The 20,024-nt window shown below is 47.3% G+C and overlaps 1 long non-coding RNA gene across 1 annotated transcript in view; it reads right to left on the bottom strand.

Annotated features, from left to right (window-relative positions):
• The window catches only part of LOC310834348, a 277,336-nt gene that overhangs the window by 166,902 nt on the left and 90,410 nt on the right, over positions 1-20,024 (bottom strand). Inside the window, exon 2 of the long non-coding RNA XR_014559212.1 lies at positions 18,400-18,480. This is a non-coding gene — a long non-coding RNA (uncharacterized lncRNA). The remainder of the gene's footprint in view (positions 1-18,399; positions 18,481-20,024) is intronic.

Genomic DNA, 20,024 nt, shown 5'->3' with positions numbered 1-20,024 from the left:
CTGTAATTTGGCTTCTTGCAGTGAGGGAACCGCCAGAAGGCCCTCAGCACTGAACCTCAGTGTCCGAGTAAAACGATGGGGGTGGAGACTCTCTTTCAGATATACTGGACTGAGGCCATTTAGGGCTTTAAAGGTCAGCACCAACACTTTGAATTGTGCTCGGAAACATACTGGGAGCCAATGTAGGTCTTTCAAGACCGGTGTTATGTGGTTTCAGCAGCCACTCCCAGTCACCAGTCTAGATGCCACATTCTAGATTAGTTGTAGTTTCCAGGTCACCTTCAAAGGTAGCCCCACATAGAGCGCATTGCAGTAGTCCAAGCAGGAGATAACCAGAGCATGCACTACTCTGGCGAGGCAGTCTGTGGGCAGATAGGGTCTCAGCTTGTGTACCAGATGGAGCTGGTAAACAGCTGCCCTGGACACAGAATTCACCTGTGCCTCCATGGACAGCTGTGAGTCTAAAATGACTCCCAGGCTGTGCACCTTGTCCTTCAGGGGCACAGATATACTGTACCCCATTCAGGACCAGGGAGTCCTCCACACCCGCTCGCCTCCTGTCCCCCCCAAACAGTACTTCTGTCTTGTCAGGATTCAACCTCAATCTGTTAGCTGCCATCCATCCTCCAACCACCTCCAGACACTCACACAGGACCTTCACCGCCTGGGTTCTGCTTTAAAAGAACCCAGCACTCTTGACACATAAGAGATGGGCAAACAGCCTTGCGATCACCTTATAAATCAGCTGGGCGCATGGAGCAATGGAGGTTACCATGAGAAACACCCACCTCAATACCACCAGTGAAAGTTTTGCCTCCAAGGAAGACCTCACTTAGGCAAGGGGGCAGCATAGCAGGTGGCAGAAGGCTCTCTGTAGAGATTGGCCTGTTGTCCAACCTTTGCTTTCATTTTCATCTCATAACATTTTATATAAATTGAAAAACAAATGATCAATCAAAGAGGTTTACAATCCTGGCAGCCAGGCAGAAAATGTGCAGCCAGCTTAGTAACGACCACCCACTTGGATGGCTCCAAGAACATAAGAAAATGCCTGCAGGATCAGGCCAGCGGCCCATTTAGTCCAGCATCCTGTTCTCACAGTGGCCAAAGCTGCAAATTGGACATGAGCACAACAGCATTCTCCTCTTCTGAAGTTTCCAGCAACTGAGATTCAGAGGCATTACTGAAGATGGTGGAGGAAGAGCATAGCAATCATAAAGGTAAAGGGACCCCTGACCATTAGGTCCAGTCGTGGCCGACTCTGGGGTTGCGGCGCTCATCTCGCTTTATTGGCCGAGGGAGCCGGCGTACAACTTCCGGGTCATGTGGCCAGCAGGACTAAGCCGCATCCAGCGAACCAGAGAAGCGCATGGAAACGCCGTTTACCTTCCTGCCGGAGCAGTACCTGTTTATCTACTTGCACTTTGACATGCTTTCAAACTGCTAGGTTGGCAGGAGCAGGGACCGAGCAACAGGAGCAAACCCTGTCGCAGGGATTCAAACCACCGACCTTCCGATCAGCAAGTCCTAGGCTCTGTGGTTTAACCCACAGTGCCACCCGCATCCCTTTTTGATAGCCTCCTCCAGAAATTAGTCCAATCCTATTTTAAAAGCCCCAAGTTGGTGGCCATCACTTCCTCCTGTGGGCATGAGTTCCATAGCTTAACTACACGACTCTCTTTTATCTGTCAGTTGATGTGGTTGGGGAGAGCGTGTGAGCTGAGGAGAGTCCTGAGGGCCAGAAAGAGAAGCTTGGGGCATATTTGGCTTCCGGGCCTGAGGTTCCCCACTTCTGTTGTAGAAGGCTGAGGTATGGAGAGGCATAGGAGACAATCTATACCTGTCCTATATCTCTTTGACAGCAGTTGTAACTATGCAGAAAACTCAGAGGTAAAACGAAAAAAGATACAAAATCAATGAAGAAGCAGCCAAAGAAAGCTAGAAAAAATATGGACTTATTTTGGTTGAGCATTCAAGTATAAACCAGGCATGAAACTCATAAGGAAAACAAACAGAACTCTGAAGAGAACTTGGTGTCTCTCTGTGTGTGTCTGTGAGAGTGTTACTCTTCAGAGACTTTTGCAGACTTTGGATTACGGCTGAGTCACGACCTGATGAAAGATTGAAGGTCCTGGGCATGTTTAGCCTGGAGAAAAATTGAGCAGGCGGAACAGAGCGAAGGAATGTGACAAAGTCTTTTCAAATATATGAAAGCGTTCCCTTCTCCTGCAACCATTTCTTATTTATTGCATTTGATCTCTATTCTGACCCCTCCCAGGGCTTGGGGCCAGGGAGTGAGATGAGAATAACCAGGGCTGTGCAACAGCTTTGGCCAAACCCCAAACCATGAAACACATAGTTCATACAGCACATAGTAAAACTCTGGGATTCGTTCCCACTGGAGGTATTGATGTCCACCAACCTGGATAGCTTTAAAAGAGGATTGGACAAATTCATAGAGGAGGAGGGCTATTGATGGCTATTAGCCATGACAGCTATGCTCTGCCTCCATGTTCAGAGGCTAGTCTTCTTCTGCTGAAAGCCATAGGAGGGAAGAATGCCTATGTGCTCATGTTCTGCTCACTGGTTCCTCACAGGCATCTAGTTGGCCACTGTGAGACCAGGATGCTGGACTAGATGAGCCACTAGCATGATCCAGCAAGCTCATTTTATGTTCTTATGAGTCTGTCAAGTTCCAGGTTGTCAATGTCCTTCTTCAACTCTGGTGCCCAGATCACAAGGTTCCCAAATAGACTGACCCAGTTTTGCCCTTCTTCATCCTCTGCCTGGCCACCAAAAGCTACTCTGAATACAAAGTTCGTATAGTGCTCCAGGAAGACATCTGTTCCTGATTCACACCTTCATGCTCAACACTTGATTTTTCTCACCATTTGAGAACGAACAGTAGACTTGATGTCTATCACCAGCTGAATGTGTGAACTGACTCTACTGTGTCTGTACTTAGGGGAAAATTCCTGCCAGGTGTCATATCACATTCACACATCTGGGTTAGGGATGCAGAAGGAAGCCATCTGGCCTGCATTTTTAAAGCAAACTGACCTGATTCTCACTCTTTGGACGAATACACGGATCCAGACAGTTTTCTGTTGGTTTCCATCCTTCTCTGAATTTTGCAACACATGACCTAGTGTGAAACTGATAGCTGCAAAGTCATATTCTGCCATTAAACAACCAGGAGTCATGACAGGAGAGGACACATTTCCACTGTGGCTCATGGGTATCAAGACTTACTGCATCCATAGCTACTACTCCTAGCTGTGTCAGTACTGGAATGTGAAGACCGAGAGTGCCATTATAGCCATTTTCAAATATTGTCACATAGACTATGGAGCAAGCTTGTTTTCTGCTGTTCCAGTCAGACCCAAACAAATGGATCTAAATGAGAAGAAAAGAGCTTCCGACTAAGCATTAGGAAGAACTTTCCGAGGGAAAGAGCTGTTTGACAGTGGAATGGGTTATCCTGAAAAATGGTGGACTCTACTTCATTTGTGGTTTTCAAGCAGAAGTTGGCTGGCCCTAAGTCAGGGATTCTTTAGCTGAGATTCCTGCATTGCAGGAGGTTGAACAAGAGGACCCTTGAAGTCCCTTCCAACTCTCCAATTCTATATTGAATGCTGCACTAGATGGGCTCATCTTACTTTTTTATATATTTTTTGTACTGGATCACCTGAGACTAAAAAAGCCCACAGAGTTCTCCATTCCAAGCCTTGAAGTAACTGAAGAGCTTTAGCTCAGTGGTAGATCATCTTATTTGCATGCAGAAACCCCTGGTTGAATCCCATAATGTCCCTCACTGTGGAACCTGGTGAGCTGGTGCCAGTGACTATGAATGATACTGCCAGGCAGTAGATAAGCAGAACAAAGGAAAATGAGTCTTCTTACCAGTTAGAAACTTTAATAATCACAGCGAGAGGACAAAGAATACTACTCCTAGAATGGCAGTGCTCCCAATTAAGGATTACCCCCCTTATGTCCCTATTAATCTACATCACTTCTACATCTTGTAATCTGAGCTTATACCCTCTGTGCTTGGTGTGCTTTCTGTTCTGCCACTTTCTGAGCTCTTCTTGACCTTGGGGAGAGCGGAGGATTGCTTTCCAGAGACAGTGATCTGTTAACCCTCTCTCCCCAGTGTTTCTTCTCCTAGCTGTTCCCCATCCAGTATTTCCCAGCTTCTGCCTTCTGAGCTATGCCCCTCTGCAAACCACTGTTCCAAATCTATATTGTCTTCCTGCTCCTGGGAAGATTCAGGATTTGGAGCAGGAGCAGGGGGAAGCTCCCACCATTCCTCCTCAGTGCAGCCCTCCTCAGCACGGTCCCTGACAGATACTGAGCTAGGTGGACCACTGGCCTCAACTCAGTCTAGCACAACCTCTGCTCCTACATTTGTCAGAGCTTTTCAGCAATACAGCAGCTACCAGTGCCAAACCCTTGTGAACATAGGAAGCTGCCTTACTCTGAGTCAGTCCATTGGTCTATCTAACTCGGCATTGTCTACACTGACTGGCAACAGCTCTCTGGGATTCCAGGCAGGTCTTTCCCATCCTGACTGGGTGATGGTGCGGATTGAACCAGGGACCTTCTGCCTGCAAAGCAGATGCTCTGCCAGAGAGCTGCATGACCCTGATTAGGCCAATTTAGAGCTGGCGCCTGCAGATGGCAAAGTCATGACCAGACAGCGTCCACCTTTATAGCTGCGTCAAGGAGGCATCAAGCTGTCAAGCCCACCTGGTGCCAGCGCACAACCTCATGTCAGGTGCCGACTGACTAACCAAGTTCCTGCGTCTTCCAGGCAAGAGCAGGGATCAATAATGAAGAAGGATGATCTTTGTGTAATGTTAAATAAATCCGTTCGAGATGGAGGGGTTGTCGGCTTAGCCCGGGGCTGCAGGGAGACGGGGCCGCATCCGCTTGCTCTTGGTTTTTTTAAACTGGTTTTATTTCTGAGATGCATCGATGCCTCTGTCCCTGAATTGCAAGCTTGTCTGCTTGGCCTTTTGCTGAACTATTGCCAGCCTTTCTCGGCTGCTCAAGGCGAGGAGACTGGAGTGAAAAGAAGAAGCTGAATCTCAACCAGCCTTTTTTTTTCTGGAATGGCTGCTCAAGGAGCGATACCGTCCCTGAACGTCAAAGCTGGGCATCTGATGACACAACACAGGCTGACCTGAAGAGCCAGTTCTGCTAGGTGGGTCTGTTATCCTGAATGATGGCAAGGCAGGGGCACTGAGGGTGAGTTGTTCCCATGTCCATGAAATTGGTCAATCGCTTGCCTTGATGGCGTAGCGCTACTTGCTGAAGGAGCAGGCTCACAGTTTGGGGGTTACTGTCACTGGAAGCCCAGGTAGCTTCAGTGGCCAGAAGCACCTTTGACAGGTCTGGGGAACTTGTGACCCTCCTGATGTTGCTGGACTACAACTCCCATCATCCCTAGCCATTGAGCCATGTTTGCTGGGGCTGATGGGAAATGTAGTTCAGTGACATCTGGAAAGCCAAAGGTTCCTTAGCTCTGCTGTTGATGAGGCACCTCCAGTCTAGAGACATTCCCCACCAACATTCCCCTGAACAGGGCTGCCTTCAGATGTCTTCTAACAGTCCAATAGTTGTTTACCGGTTTTACATCTGATGAGAGGAAGTTCCAGGCACCACTACCATGAAGACCCTCTGCCTGGTTCCCTGCAACTTCACTTCTCACAATGAGGGAACTGCCAGAAGGCCCTCAGAGCTGGACCTCAGTGTCCGGGCTGAATGATGGAGTTGGAGATGCACCTTTACCACTTTCATGTAAATAATGGCCCAGGTACATGAGCAAATCATCACTTGGTCCTGCAGGAATTATGCATACATAAACAAGCCTCTGGTGGCCAACATGAGCTGGCTGTAGTAAGGAAGCTGACCTTTGTTCTTCACCACTCATGCATGGAGGAGATGAGCATGAGATTTCCCACCACTCAGGCCGACGCTAATCAGCAGAGAATGTACAGCATCCACATCTCTGTAGTCAGTGTGGAGGATGTTGCACAGAGAACATGCACAATCCGTTATGGCTGTGCAGATGGCAACTACAGCTGGGCCCTGAAAAGGCATAAAAATCGCAGGCATAATGGAAATGTGAGCATAGCATAAAACAAATTGGGTTTAATACCAAAATAAATAACCCAAGGGCTGCTGCACTGATAGGATTATTCATTCCCCTCTCGAACCCAATCAAATCCCGTCATTTCTTTATGTAAATGACCGAGGTTTGCATTAGGCAAATGACGGAACGGACACTGGGTTAGTGCTGTGCCAGAAATCGGCCTGCCCGTTTCTCTGAAGTTTCCTTCTGATGTAAAAGAGGCTTTACAAGAACCTAAGAACAGTCCTGCTGGATCCAGCTAGATTCATCTGGTCCAGAATCCTGTTCTCACAATGGCCACCCAGATGCACAGAAGGAAGGACCTGAGCCCAAGAGCTCTCTCTCCCCTCTAGTAAGGTAAAGGTAAAGGGACCCCTGACCATTAGGTCCAGTCATGGCTGACTCTGGGGTTGCGGCGCTCATCTCACTTTACTGGCCGAGGGAGCCAGCATACAGCTTCCGGGTCATGTGGCCAGCAGGACTAAGCCACTTCTGGTGAACCAGAAATGCCGTTTACCTTCCTGCCTGAGCGGTCCCTCTTTATCTACTTGCACTTTGACGTGCTTTCGAACTGCTAGGTTGGCTGGAGCAGGGACCAAGCAATGGGAGCTCACCCTGTCGCGGAGATTCGAACCGCCAACCTTCTGATCGGCAAGTCCTAGGCTCTGTGGTTTAACCCAGAGCACCACCCACGTCCCGACTCCCCTCTTGCGTCACCTACTCCCCTCTAGTAGTTTCCAGCAAATGGCATTCAGAAGCATTGCTGCCTCACAGATTAAAAGCAGAGCACAGCCATCACGACTGGTAGCTTGATCCTCCATGAATTCATCTAACTAGGTAGACCTTATGGAGCTACAGTAGATGCATCAATGGATTGCTCAAGGCACTGCATACTGTCATCATAAAGCCACTCCCAACATAAGGAGGGGGGTGTTGCGGGCTCATGCCCCATCTACATTCTCGCGGGGCTGGCTCGGGGATTCCCTGGTTCATCAATATTCATCTATCACTGCACCAGCCAATCGGCTGGCAGTGAGGGTGGGCTTACTAGAGGGTCATTTAAGGTCAGGGCAGCCCTGGCTCGCCCCTTTTCTTCCTTTTCAGCAGCTGCGGTTTCCCACCCACCCACCCACCCTTTAGGTTTGCATTTGGACTTTGCTATGGGCTTCGGCTGGTCGCCGCAAGGGGCCTGGTAGGAGTTTTTCCATTTGGCTAATTGGCTGTATTTTGGAAGCCACTTGGTTTTTTTGCCTACATCGTAGCAAAACGTAACAACACCCTTGGTTTGGGCGGTTAGGCATTGGCAGGGGCATTGTTATGCAAATGGGTTGGGGGGGAGGAACGCCATCACCTCTCCCAAATGTTGAAGGGTAGTTCGTTAAAGGACTCGGGGGGCGTCACCTCGTCCGAAACCTACGGAGGCTAGGGCCTAAAGCGCGCTCCCAGCGGTAACCCCTTGGGGAGCGCCTAGGGATGTGCATATCGGGGGCTCCCCCTGTTGGTGCTTAACCCTTCCCGGTTATACTGGATAGTCTGATAGGGCCAATGCCTAAAGCCAATACCGCTCTTACCTGTAATCAATAAAGTTGTGGCCATTTTCGCCCATTAACCTAAATTCTTGTGTCCGGCGTCTTTATTTATTCCATCTGTGGGAGGGGGCGGGAATTGCCACGCAAGCAGGGTTGCCATATTTAAAAAGTAAAATTCCTGACACCTGCAAAGTTGTTGAGAGGTTTTTTTTAGGAAGACCCCCAAATTGTTGAGCTTTTTAAAGGAAACCTCAAAAATTCTTGAGCTTTTTGTGCTTTGGGGGGCTGTTTTTGCTGCATTTTCCATCATGTTGCCATACATCTGGGTTTTCCCTGACATTTTGCTGATTCAGCAAAATCCCCCCCACCTTTTATCATACGTGGTGGAAATGTAAGGTAGTAAAAGAATTTTGGGAAATGATATATAAAGAGTTGGAAAAAAATGTTTAAAATAACCTTTTCTATACCCCTCCAAGCCTTCCTTTTAGGAATTCTAGGTGCCAAAATCCCAAGGGAGCAGAAAAGACTCTTTATGTATGTAATCATGGCTGCACGAATGTTATTGGCCCAGAGATGGAAAGTAGATAAGGTCCCTACCTGAGAAGAAAGGCAGATCAAGTTGATGGATTATGCCAAAATGGCTAAAATGAGCAGAAGAATCAGAAATCAGGAAGACCAAAATTTAAATAAGGAATGGGGAAAATTTATAACTTATCTTAAAAACCATTGTAAACAGATAAAATTGTTAGTAGGATTGGAATATCACATGTAGTTTAATGGTGAATTTTGAACACAATGGGGAGGTAAAAGATTTGGATCATCATAAAAGATGCAGGAGGAAATGATTAACAATAAGACCCACAAAGGGGAGGAGGGAAGTCCAAGAGATTCCTTGGAATCTTGTTTTTACGTTGTATGTGTTAGAATTCCTGCTTCGTGTTTGCAGACATGGGATTGTTGTCTATCACATGACGATATATGTTTTGACTCCACAGAGTGGGAAGTGATGGAGACAGGATGTTTGTGTTACTGTGTTCTGTGAAGTGGGACTATTGTCCTTTGTTCTTTCTCTCTGCTGTCTGATGCTAGAGAGAGAGGGAGCAATGTTGCAGTGCTCCATGTGTGTTTATATGTAAATAAAGTAGATTAGCCAAAATGCTGAGTTGCTGAGGTCTGTTACGCAAACTGCGAACATTCTTCGGATCCCTAAGTGTGCCGATGTCTGTTAGCATCGGTCGCTGTGATGTTCGGGCAGAAGAAAGCTTTTGAAGCTTCCGAACGATCGACCAGGAGGGAGAGAACATGCCAGTCAGGCATGTGTCTCTGCCAGGGTCCTACTCGAGTGTAGGACGAGCTCCTGACAGTATGTTGGATATGTTACTGTAAATAGGGGGGGGGGGGTTCCCCCGATGCCATTTTTACATCCCAAACCCAGGACATGTCAGGAATTGTCCTGACATATGGCAAGCCTAGTCATAAGAACATAAGAAGAACTTGGTGGAACAGACGGATGGGGGCCTATCTAGCCCAACATCCTGTTCTCACAGTGGCCAACCAGATGACTGTAGGAAACCTACAAGCAGGACCAATAGCGCTCTACCCTGCTGTGGTTTCCAGCAACTGTGATTCAGAAGTACTACTGCTTCAAGACATGGAGGCAAAGGAAAGCCATCATGGCTAATGGCCATTTTTCTCCCTTGTTTTCAGAGCACTTTGGAATTTTTTTAGCATGAGGACTAGAATCTTAATTAATTCATGGGGGGGGGGGGAGTCAGAGCTCAGTGTTAGAGCCTCTGCTTTGCATGCAGAAGTTTCCAAGCTCAATTTCCAGCATCTCCAGGTAAAGGTGAGAAAGATTCCCTGCCTGAAACCCTGAAGAGCTGCTGCCAGTCAGTGTAGCTCTGAGCTAGATGGACCACAGCATCTGACGTCCTCCCATGACCATTCTTCCAGGGTAATGTCTAGCTCCCTTTTGCTTTGCAATGTCATAGTACTAAAAAAACAGGCACAAGCAAACAGAGATCAGATTTAAAACCAACAAATAAATATTTCACCTCCAGCTTCCGCATGAAGTCCCTGTTCTATCTCCAGCAATTTCCCTCCCAGAAACTGAATCCCAGACCAGGGAATTCATTCAGCGGGCCTGTCAATGGGACAGGACAGTGGAGGCGAGTCGCTGCCTGTTATTTTAAACCCCTAGGAGGGAATGTGCCCCGGGGACCAACCAAGCTGGAGATGTCAGTGGGTGGAAAGATGAGATCTGAATCCCAACATCTGGTCCCTGCTTATCCTTGGCACTGCATCGCACCAGCCTCACCTTCTTCTGTTCCTGCATCCACTCGAGGCTGGCATAGGAAACTGCCGGGGGCTCAGAGATGCCCTGATAAGCATTCACGAGAGCCAGCAGAGACCGCGTTGTTAGCACAACATTGCTAACCCATTTAGGCTAATGGAGCAGCGTGTTACATGCCCGAGATGACTGTGCGCAGTAGGGATACCATTCCCCCGCTCGCGGGCTGCTTTTCTTCGATGGCTGGGGATGAATTAAGGCCAATCAGGAGGAAAGCATTTCATCTTGGTATTTTGCAATAAAGGAAAATAGCATGTGGGCTCAGAAAGGCAGCTGGCGTGGGGCGAGGTGAGGTGCCTGATGAATAGATAATGAAGGCTCTGGGTCTCCATTTGTTTGGCTGTTTAGGAAACAATTGCAGGCAGCTCTCAGGGAATCAGCAACACGGTTTTTGATGTATGACAAAGTGGCTGCTGCTCCGTTCCCTGGTGGCCAGGAAGTCACTGAAGCAACCGCCTTGAAGGAGGAGCAAGGAGCTTGCATGGCTGGGCAGGCTAACAGGGCAGGCTAGCATCCTAGGGATGGGCAGATTATCCAGAGGTCCATCTAGCACATGGGTAGGCAAACTAAGGCCCGGGGGGCCGGATCTGGCCCAATTGCCTTCTAAATCTGGCCCGTGGATGGCCCAGGAATCAGCGTGTTTTTTTTTTAATAATTTTTTTATTGGATTTTCACATTTTATAAAGACACAGACAAAAAACACACATAAATGCTTTCATATCCTTACTTTCATAATTCATAACCCTCTTTCCCTGACTTCCCCCCACCCACCCCCATACATCCCAATTTCCATATTTAATTCAGCAAGTTCTTATTTCTCTCCTTAACCTATTCTTGTTATATTTAAACTTAATTCTTTTTGTTAGGCCCAATTTTATTGTCCCATTCTCTTATATACATTAGATTCTTTTTCTAAGATCGATCAAGGTTCTTATACCATAAATTTCCCCTTTTTTATATTAAAATATAAATCAAAATTACAAAACCCCAAAGTCATAAAAAAATTCTAGATTCTGTTTTCCCCCTCCCTCCCTGCCCAGGTATCTGCCCCTTCCCAAATAACTGTCCTCCCATGAAACTCCTAGCCCGGATTCCTCACATCAGAGGCCTTTAAGTCTCTTTCAGTCTCTCTCTGTCTATTCTGTTGGTAGTCCTTTTTGTTGGTCTTCAGATCTCGAGGGATGTCTGTCGCAGTCAGTTCATCTTCTCTCAGCTCAAACCTAATTGAAGAAACTTGCTGCCAAAGTTCTGCAAAAGATCCCCCAAATTCAAAATCATAAAGGCCAGAAAAGAGGAGGAAGTCCCAGTTATGTTTCTTTGCTCTTTTAACTTCCAATGTTCCATAGTATCCGGCGACTTCCTCCTTTGCTTTTCTCCTCTGTCTCGTCTTTTCATAGTTTATAATCCAAAAAGCTTCTTCTTTGTTTCCTGACCGCTTAAATTTCTGTTCAAAATTTTTTATCTGTACTTTTCCCCCTCCGACCTCCTTTTCCACCAGCTCCAAAGATGTCTTTTCTGGTTCAGCTGCAGAATCTTTCAGAGTCAAATCCTTATTTCCATCAGCAGGATTGCTTGTTTTAGAGATCAAGGTCGTGAGTTGTTTGTCCATAACCATAGCCTGCTCTTGCAAGGTTCCCACGAGAAAAAAGGCTCTTTCTATTTCTGCTAGTAATTTTCCTTCTGCAGCCATTGTAATGTCACTGGTTCCCCCTAGGGGGATTGCCGTTATTCAGAGTTCTTTGCCAACAGTCTTTTACCCTGTTATTTACTTTGTTTCCAACCACTTCTAGTTAAATGTAGCACCTTTAAACCAGAGAGATATAAAGTAATACAGTTCTTATCTTTATCCAACCGTTTGACAGCTCGATTGACAGCTGTCAAACTCCTGTTCTTTCACGCTAGGTTCATGCGGGACGCTCCCAGATCCGGGGGGGGGGGTGCACAAAATTTTCAAAATTCACCTCCTCCCTCCAGCACAACTTAAAAAGAAATAAAAGCTTATTCTTACAAATTAATGGAATCTCTTGTCAGTCTCAAAGAACACGAGGTTTTTTTCCCGATCTTAGTTTTTCGCTCCTTGCTTCAAATTATCTGTATGTAGGGGGGTGCGGACTTCCCTTTAGCACATCCCCCCGTTCGTTCCAAATTAAAGGTATCAATTTCTTTTAAAGTCCAAATTTCCTTCTACTCATGGGGTATTTGTTTCCAGTCCAAATATCGGGAAGAAAGTTGACGCTCTCCGGCAATGGCTTGCGGCTTCGCTCCACTGAAGTAGCGGTCTACTCCCAGCACCACGCCACTCCTCATACCCTCTCCGCAGCCTTTAAAAAGGCTCTTCGATTGTCGAGGAGGGCGCTTAAGGTGCCCACTGAGTCACCAAGTCCACAGGTATCAGCACCTGTGGTTTCTGAGGGTCCCCGCGTCGCCGGCGCGGCAAGACCCATCTTCAGCGGAGCCGATTCCCTCCGGAGCTCGGAGGGAATCCGCCATTAGACTGATCGCGTCAACCCGGAAGTCGAATCAGCGTGTTTTTACATGAGTAAAATGTGTCCTTTTATTTAAAATGCATCTCTGGGTTATTCGTAGGGCATAGGAATTTGTTCATCCCCCCCAATATATATATATATATATATATATATTTGCTTTCGTAGATTTTCACGGGTACAGGAATGCAGGTTTTGGTGTCCTCGGGTGTCTTCCCGTGTAAAAGTTGGGGTGTCTAGGTGACGTTTCGACGAGGTCTCACTCGTCATCTTCAGGCTGGTGCTTTCGGCTTCTTGTTACTGGAACAAATTTGGCCACACGGGAAGGAAAAACTGGATAGCTTCCTCACACATCTCAACAACTTACACCCCAAAATACAATTCACTATGGAAATAGAAGCCAACAACCAACTTCCCTTCCTTGACGTCCTAATCTACAAAAAACCTGATGGCTCCCTAGGACACACTATCTACCAGAAAAAAACACACACCAACCGCTACTTACATGCACAATCACACCACCACCCTGCACAAATAAACTCCGTAGCCAAGACTCTCATCTCCAGAACCAAACGCCTGGCTGACAAAGACCACTTGACAACTGAGTTACAGAATCTCTCAAATGTGTTAATTGCCAATGGATACCAGCAAAACAGGATTACGAAGCTAATCCAAAAGGAAACACCCCCCAAAAACCAAGACACAGAAGAAAACAATGGCATGGCCCTCCTTCCTTATATCAAGGGCACTACAGATAAAATTAGCAAAATCCTCCATAAACACAATATCAAAACAGCCTTTTGCACCAACCAAAAAATAGCCAATATCCTCAGAAACCCCAAGGATAAAATCCAGTTGGAAAACCAAGGGATCTATGAAATACCCTGCAAAGTCTGCCCAGCCACGTACATTGGACAAACAAACAGACGAATAAATGCACGTATCGCAGAACACAAGAATGCCGTCAAAAAAGAAGAAAAAACTTCCTCTCTTTTCCAACACATGAAAGAAACAGGACACGAAATTAATTTTGCAGATTCCAAATTGCTCTTTAACACGGAACATCACCACAAGAGAATAATCATGGAAGCCATCGAGATAGAGAAACACCCTCACAACATGAACAAGCGTGACGACACATCCCGCTTGCCAGACTTCTGGAAATTAGCCCTCCCCACAAAAACTGACACCAGATCCAGAGGCACACAGAACGCCAACACCAATCAACCACACCAGACCCAAACCCAGACCCTCTCCACAGATGAATTACTGACACCATCCAGTAGCCAATCCATGGTGGCACCTCCGGATGCTGCACCCCCCTGCAATCCCTACACAGATCTGGCTGACACAAGCCACAAAACCACAGCTCGCCCCTATACACGAAGCCAAGCCAAAGCACAACTAAGTGCAATACAGCCATCTTCTCAGGAAAACTCTTCACAAAGTTCAAGAGGTCAAGACACAAAGACTTTAGCAACTAATCCACACCTAATGACCCACCTAAGTGGTACTCAGGATATCACTCAAGAAATCACTCAAGGTATCTCTCAAGTAATTAAGGAACAAAAGAAGAAAAGGCACACTAGCCTGGGAACTTCCTCTCTGCCCAGAACATTGGAGGCTAGACACCACACCCCCTCTACAGTATTTATAGGAACTCAAACATTGAGATCCCGCTCTGTTCCAGTAACAAGAAGCCGAAAGCACCAGCCTGAAGATGACGAGTGAGACCTCGTCGAAACGTCGCCTAGACACCCCAACTTTTACACGGGAAGACACCCGAGGACACCAAAACCTGCATATATATATATATATATATATATATATACCTGTAGTCTGGCCCCCCATAAGGTCTGAGGGCCAGTGGACTGGCCTCCTGCTGAAAAAGCTTGTTGACCCCTGACTAGCATCCCTAGAAAGGGGTGACTCTGTCTATTTTCAGAGCTCCATCTAGCATCCCTAGGGAGGGGTGAATCTGTCAATTTCAGAGCTCCCTCTCGCATCCCTGGGGAGGGGTGAATCTGTCAATTTCAGAGCTCCATTTAGCATCCCTGGGGAGGGGTGAATCTGTCAATTTCAGAGTTCCATCTAGCATCCCTGGGGAGGGGTGAATCTGTCAATTTCAGAGCTCCATCTAGCATCCCTAGGGAGGGGTAAATCTGTCAATTTCAGAGCTCCATCTAGCATCCCTGGGGAGGGGTGAATCTGTCAATTTCAGAGCTCCATCTAGCATCCCTGGGGAGGGGTGAATCTGTCAATTTCAGAGTTCCATCTAGCATCCCTGGGGAGGGGTGAATCTGCCAATTTCAGAGCTCCATTTAGCATCCCTGGGGAGGGGTGAATCTGTCAATTTCAGAGTTCCATCTAGCATCCCTGGGGAGGGGTGAATCTGTCAATTTCAGAGCTCCATCTAGCATCCATAGGGAGGGGTAAATCTGTCAATTTCAGAGCTCCATCTAGCATCCCTGGGGAGGGGTGAATCTGCCAATTTCAGAGCTCCATCTAGCATCCCTGGGGAGGGGTGAATCTGTCAATTTCAGAGTTCCATCTAACATCCCTGGGGAGGGGTGAATCTGCCAATTTCAGAGCTCCATTTAGCATCCCTGGGGAGGGGTGAATCTGTCAATTTCAGAGTTCCATCTAGCATCCCTGGGGAGGGGTGAATCTGTCAATTTCAGAGCTCCATCTAGCATCCCTAGGGAGGGGTAAATCTGTCAATTTCAGAGCTCCATCAAGCATCCCTGGGGAAGGGTGAATCTGCCAATTTCAGAGCTCCATCTAGCATCCCTGGGGAGGGGTGAATCTGTCAATTTCAGAGTTCCATCTAGCATCCCTGGGGAGGGGTGAATCTGCCAATTTCAGAGCTCCATTTAGCATCCCTGGGGAGGGGTGAATCTGTCAATTTCAGAGTTCCATCTAGCATCCCTGGGGAGGGGTGAATCTGTCAATTTCAGAGCTCCATCTAGCATCCCTAGGGAGGGGTAAATCTGTCAATTTCAGAGCTCCATCTAGCATCCCTGGGGAGGGGTGAATCTGCCAATTTCAGAGCTCCATCTAGCATCCCTGGGGAGGGGTGAATCTGTCAATTTCAGAGTTCCATCTAACATCCCTGGGGAGGGGTGAATCTGCCAATTTCAGAGCTCCATTTAGCATCCCTGGGGAGGGGTGAATCTGTCAATTTCAGAGTTCCATCTAGCATCCCTGGGGAGGGGTGAATCTGCCAATTTCAGAGCTCCATCTAGCATCCCTAGGGAGGGGTAAATCTGTCAATTTCAGAGCTCCATCTAGCATCCCTGGGGAGGGGTGAATCTGCCAATTTCAGAGCTCCATCTAGCATCCCTGGGGAGGGGTGAATCTGTCAATTTCAGAGCTCCATCTAGCATCCCTAGGGAGGGGTGAATCTGCCAATTTCAGAGCTCCATCTAGCATCCCTGGGGAGGGGTGAATCAGTTGGTTTCTGAGGTCCATCTAGCATTCCCAGTGAGAGGTGAATGTCAGTTTCAGAGGTCCATCGAGCATCCCTAGGAAAAACAGAACCTATCAATTTCATTCTCTCTTTCTCTCCCTCCCCACTTCCTCTCCATTTCTCATCCCCCACATTGCAAGTTCATTTTGTCACATTTCCACATCCATTTGTGATTACTGTTGTTTTCAAATTCCTCACAAAAATTCATCCTCATTCTAGTGCAATTTTCCCCAAGCACTCATATTTTTGCCGAGCAATGTTCCTTAACATAACACATTTTTGCTCCTACCACCCCACCACATTCACACTTTATCCCAGTGTATGCCTTTTTATACACATTACCTGCCCGGAGAACTGCACTGCGGAACTTGGAGAAGTGCCCATTCAAAGAATGGTTGTGTTTTGGCTTGTGCATCCCCCCCCCCCCCGCAAAGTGTGAACTAAGCAGGTTCACCTGTCAATGCAAACTGAGTTGAGTGTTCCCCTCACCCCTAAGTATCCAATGTCCAGTTGCTCCATATAGCCTCTTGGATACAAACATGTCACAAATGGGACACGAGGGGAGAGGGCTTCCCCCTCTTTGTCTGCAAGCATTTAAGATAAACTGGATTCTGCAGCAACCTGCTGCAATATATCCTTAACCCCTAACAGAAGAACTCCTGTTAAGATTTACAGCCCTGTCTATGGCTGTGTTCTTCCTCCACTATCAAAGGCAGTAAATGTCTCTGAATACCAGTCGGAAAGAATGTGGTTGTGCTCATGTCCCACTCGCAGGCTTCCCATAGGAATCCAGTTGGCCATCGGCCTGATCCAACAAGCCCCTTTTATGTTCTTAATAAATCTTAACTGGTTGGAGGATGGATGGCAGCTAACAGATTGAGGTTGAATCCTGACAAGACAGAAGTGCTGTTTTGGGGGGATAGGAGGCAGGCAGGTATGGAAGTCTCCCTGGTCCTAAATGGGGTAACTGTGCCCCTGAAGGACCAAGTGCGCAGCCTAGGAGTCATTCTGGACTCACAGCTGTCCATGGAGGCGCAGGTCAATTCTGTGTCCAGGGCTGCTGTTTATCAGCTCCATCTGGTATGATGGCTGAGACCCTACCTGCCCGCGGACTGTCTCACCAGAGTGGTGCATGCTCTGGTTATCTCTCGCTTGGACTACTGCAATGCGCTCTATGTGGGGCTACCTTTGAAGGTGACCCGAAAATTACAATTAATCCAGAATGCAGCAGCTAGACTGGTGACTGGGAGCGGCCGCTGAGACCATATAACACCAGTCTTGAAAGACCTACACTGGCTCCCAGTACGTTTCCGAGCACAAATCAAAGTGTTGGTGCTGACCTTTAAAGCCCTAAACGGCCTTGGTCCAGTATTCCTGGAGAAGCATCTCCACCTCCATTGTTCTGCCTGGACACTGAGGTCCGGCACTGAGGGCCTTCTAGTGGTTCCCTCGCTGCAAGAAGCCAGGTTACAGGGAACCAGGCAGAGGGCCTTCTCAGTAGTGGCGCCCGCCCTCTGAAACGCCCTCCTACCAGATGTCAAAGAGAAAAATAACTACCAAACTTTTAGAAAGGCAGCCCTGTTTATGGAAGCTTTTAATGCTTAATAGGTTATTGTATTTTAGTGTTTTGTTGGAAGCCGCCCAGAGTGGCGGGGTATAAATAAATTATTATTATTATTATTATTATTATTATTATTATTATTATTAACCCATTCATTGGGCAAATCAAGACTTCTCTGTACTCTGCCCCATTCTGAAGCAGTAAATTTGCTCTTTTCCCTTGTTTTCCACTCTCCCCCATCCAGCTATTTATCATGTTACCGGCTGGGCAGCTGACCACCACCTTTCCTGCCATTGAGCAATTAGTCAGGCACCATCCCGGGCTTCAGGGCCAGACATGAAGTCATCCCACAAAGTGCGGGGAGGGGGAGGGAGGGAGGGAGGGAAGAGAAAGAAAGCAACCAAAGCAACCTGAGATGGCTCGGTGCAAAAGACTCCCTGCCAACTTCACTCGGTGCTGCAAGTAACCGCAAAAAGCTGTTATGGGAGGCGTTCCAGGTTTCAAATGTTTGTTATGTTAACTGGGCCTGCTCTTCCCCAGCTGGTATCGATGCAATGCAATTATCTTTTCCAAGCAAATAAACTTGAGCACTAATATCCACCACCTGGACCCAGACCCACTAGCTCAGACTCTGTTTCCTCTGATCAAGCCACAGAGCCAATCTCGAATCCCAGGCCTCATGAAACCAATTAAGGGGCGTTTGAGGGCTCAAAGGGTGCTGATTAACCAGCTCTTCTCTATTCAGCACCCCACACACAGAGGTTCAAGGGTCTATTTCAGAGGTGCCACCAAAAAGCTGGCAAATGCAAATGTTATAAGAATTCTAAGGTCCCAGGTATAAAACAAATGTTCATAAATGTACAAGGCAAACACATACATAAGTATATAAACCACATGTCTGAAATAGTACAGGAGAGCAATCCTGAAACCATTTTGACTCTCCCCAGTTGACCTCAATATATTTCTCTGCAAGGAGGGAGGAAATGGGGAAAGCCTTCCCTTTGTCTTTTTGTTTACAAATCCTGTCAAGGGCATATTTGTGCATGAATAGGGTGAGCCTGTGGCCTGGATTCAGGAACTAAAGTATTCACCATCACACAAGAAAGACCAGGCTGCCCAGGTAAAGCAATCAGGGACCATTGTCAGGTATCTTGGCAACAGGATTTCTGCTGTAGACCGCCTCCTGTGATGTATTTCTGCTGTAGACCACCTCCTTCTGTGATGTATGTATGATGTTTTGGGGGTGGTCGTAAGCTACAGGGTGGGCAATTTCAAAAGTCTATATAAGGGCTTGCACACTATTGTTCAGGGCTCTCTCCTCCCTCCTGCGTGTGGTGAGTGGGGACCTTATTGCAACAGTTTAATAAAGATCAGGCTTACTAGCCGCTTTGCTTCTCAATATTCTCTGGTTGGCCTCTGCTATTTTCTCCTACTGATAGCGAACCCACTTAAGGACTCTATACAGGCTCTTGGATACCCCATAAGGGGAAAGGAGCAGTTTTTTTCTTATAACACAAACATCAAGCCCAACACAAGAAGACTTGAGGAATTACAGAGAGAAATTTATCCAGGTCTCTGGCATTGGATGGAACCCCTAAGAACATTCCGGGGGCCCTGCTGGATCAGGCCAAAGGGGGGCACATATAGGTCAGCATCCTGTTCTCACAGTGGCCAACCCTATGCCCCAAATTGGAAGCCCACAAGCACAACAGCCGTGCTATCCTCTCCTGCAGTTCCCAGAAACTGGCACTCAGAGGCATATTCCTTTTGACACTGAAGACAGAATGTAGCTCCTGTGGCTAATAGCCATCATGGCCACTGGTCCTATCACCTCCTGGCACATAGAAGGGGAAGAAATGGAGGCAGTGAGAGATTTTACTTTCTTGAGCTCCGTGATCACTGCAGACGGTGACAGCAGTCACGAAATTAAAAGACGCCTGCTTCTTGGGAGAAAAGTAATGACAAACCTAAACAGCATCTAAAAAAGCAGAGACATCACCTTGCCAACAAAGGTCCATATAGTTAAAGCTATGGTTTTCCCAGTAGTGATGTACGGAAGTGAGAGCTGGACCATAAAGAAGGCTGATCGCCGAAGAATTGATGCTTTTGAATTATGGTGCTGGAGGAGACTCTTGAGAGTCCCATGAACTGCAAGACCTCTCCATTCTGAAGGGAATCAGCCCTGAGTGCTCACTGGAAGGACAGATCCTGAAGCTGAGGCTCCAATGCTTTGGCCACCTCATGAGAAGAGAAGACTCCCTGGAAAAGACCCTGATGTTGGGAAAGATGGGGGGCACAAGGAGAAGGGGATGACAGAGGACGAGATGGTTGGACAGTGTTCTCGAAGCTACCAGCATGCGTTTGACCAAACTGCGGGAGGCAGTGGAAGACAGGAGTGCCTGGAGTGCTCTGGTCCATGGGGTCACGAAGAGTCAGACATGACTAAACGACTAAACAACAACAACAAAGCCTTAAACTCAATGAATTTGTCTAACC

The sequence above is a fragment of the Podarcis gaigeae genome (genome assembly GCF_964106915.1).
Source record: "Podarcis gaigeae genome assembly, chromosome: 16".
Taxonomy (NCBI): Eukaryota; Metazoa; Chordata; class Lepidosauria; order Squamata; family Lacertidae; genus Podarcis; species Podarcis gaigeae.
The sequence above is the reverse complement of the archived record's forward strand: the minus strand, read 5'-3'. Positions and strand labels throughout refer to the sequence as shown.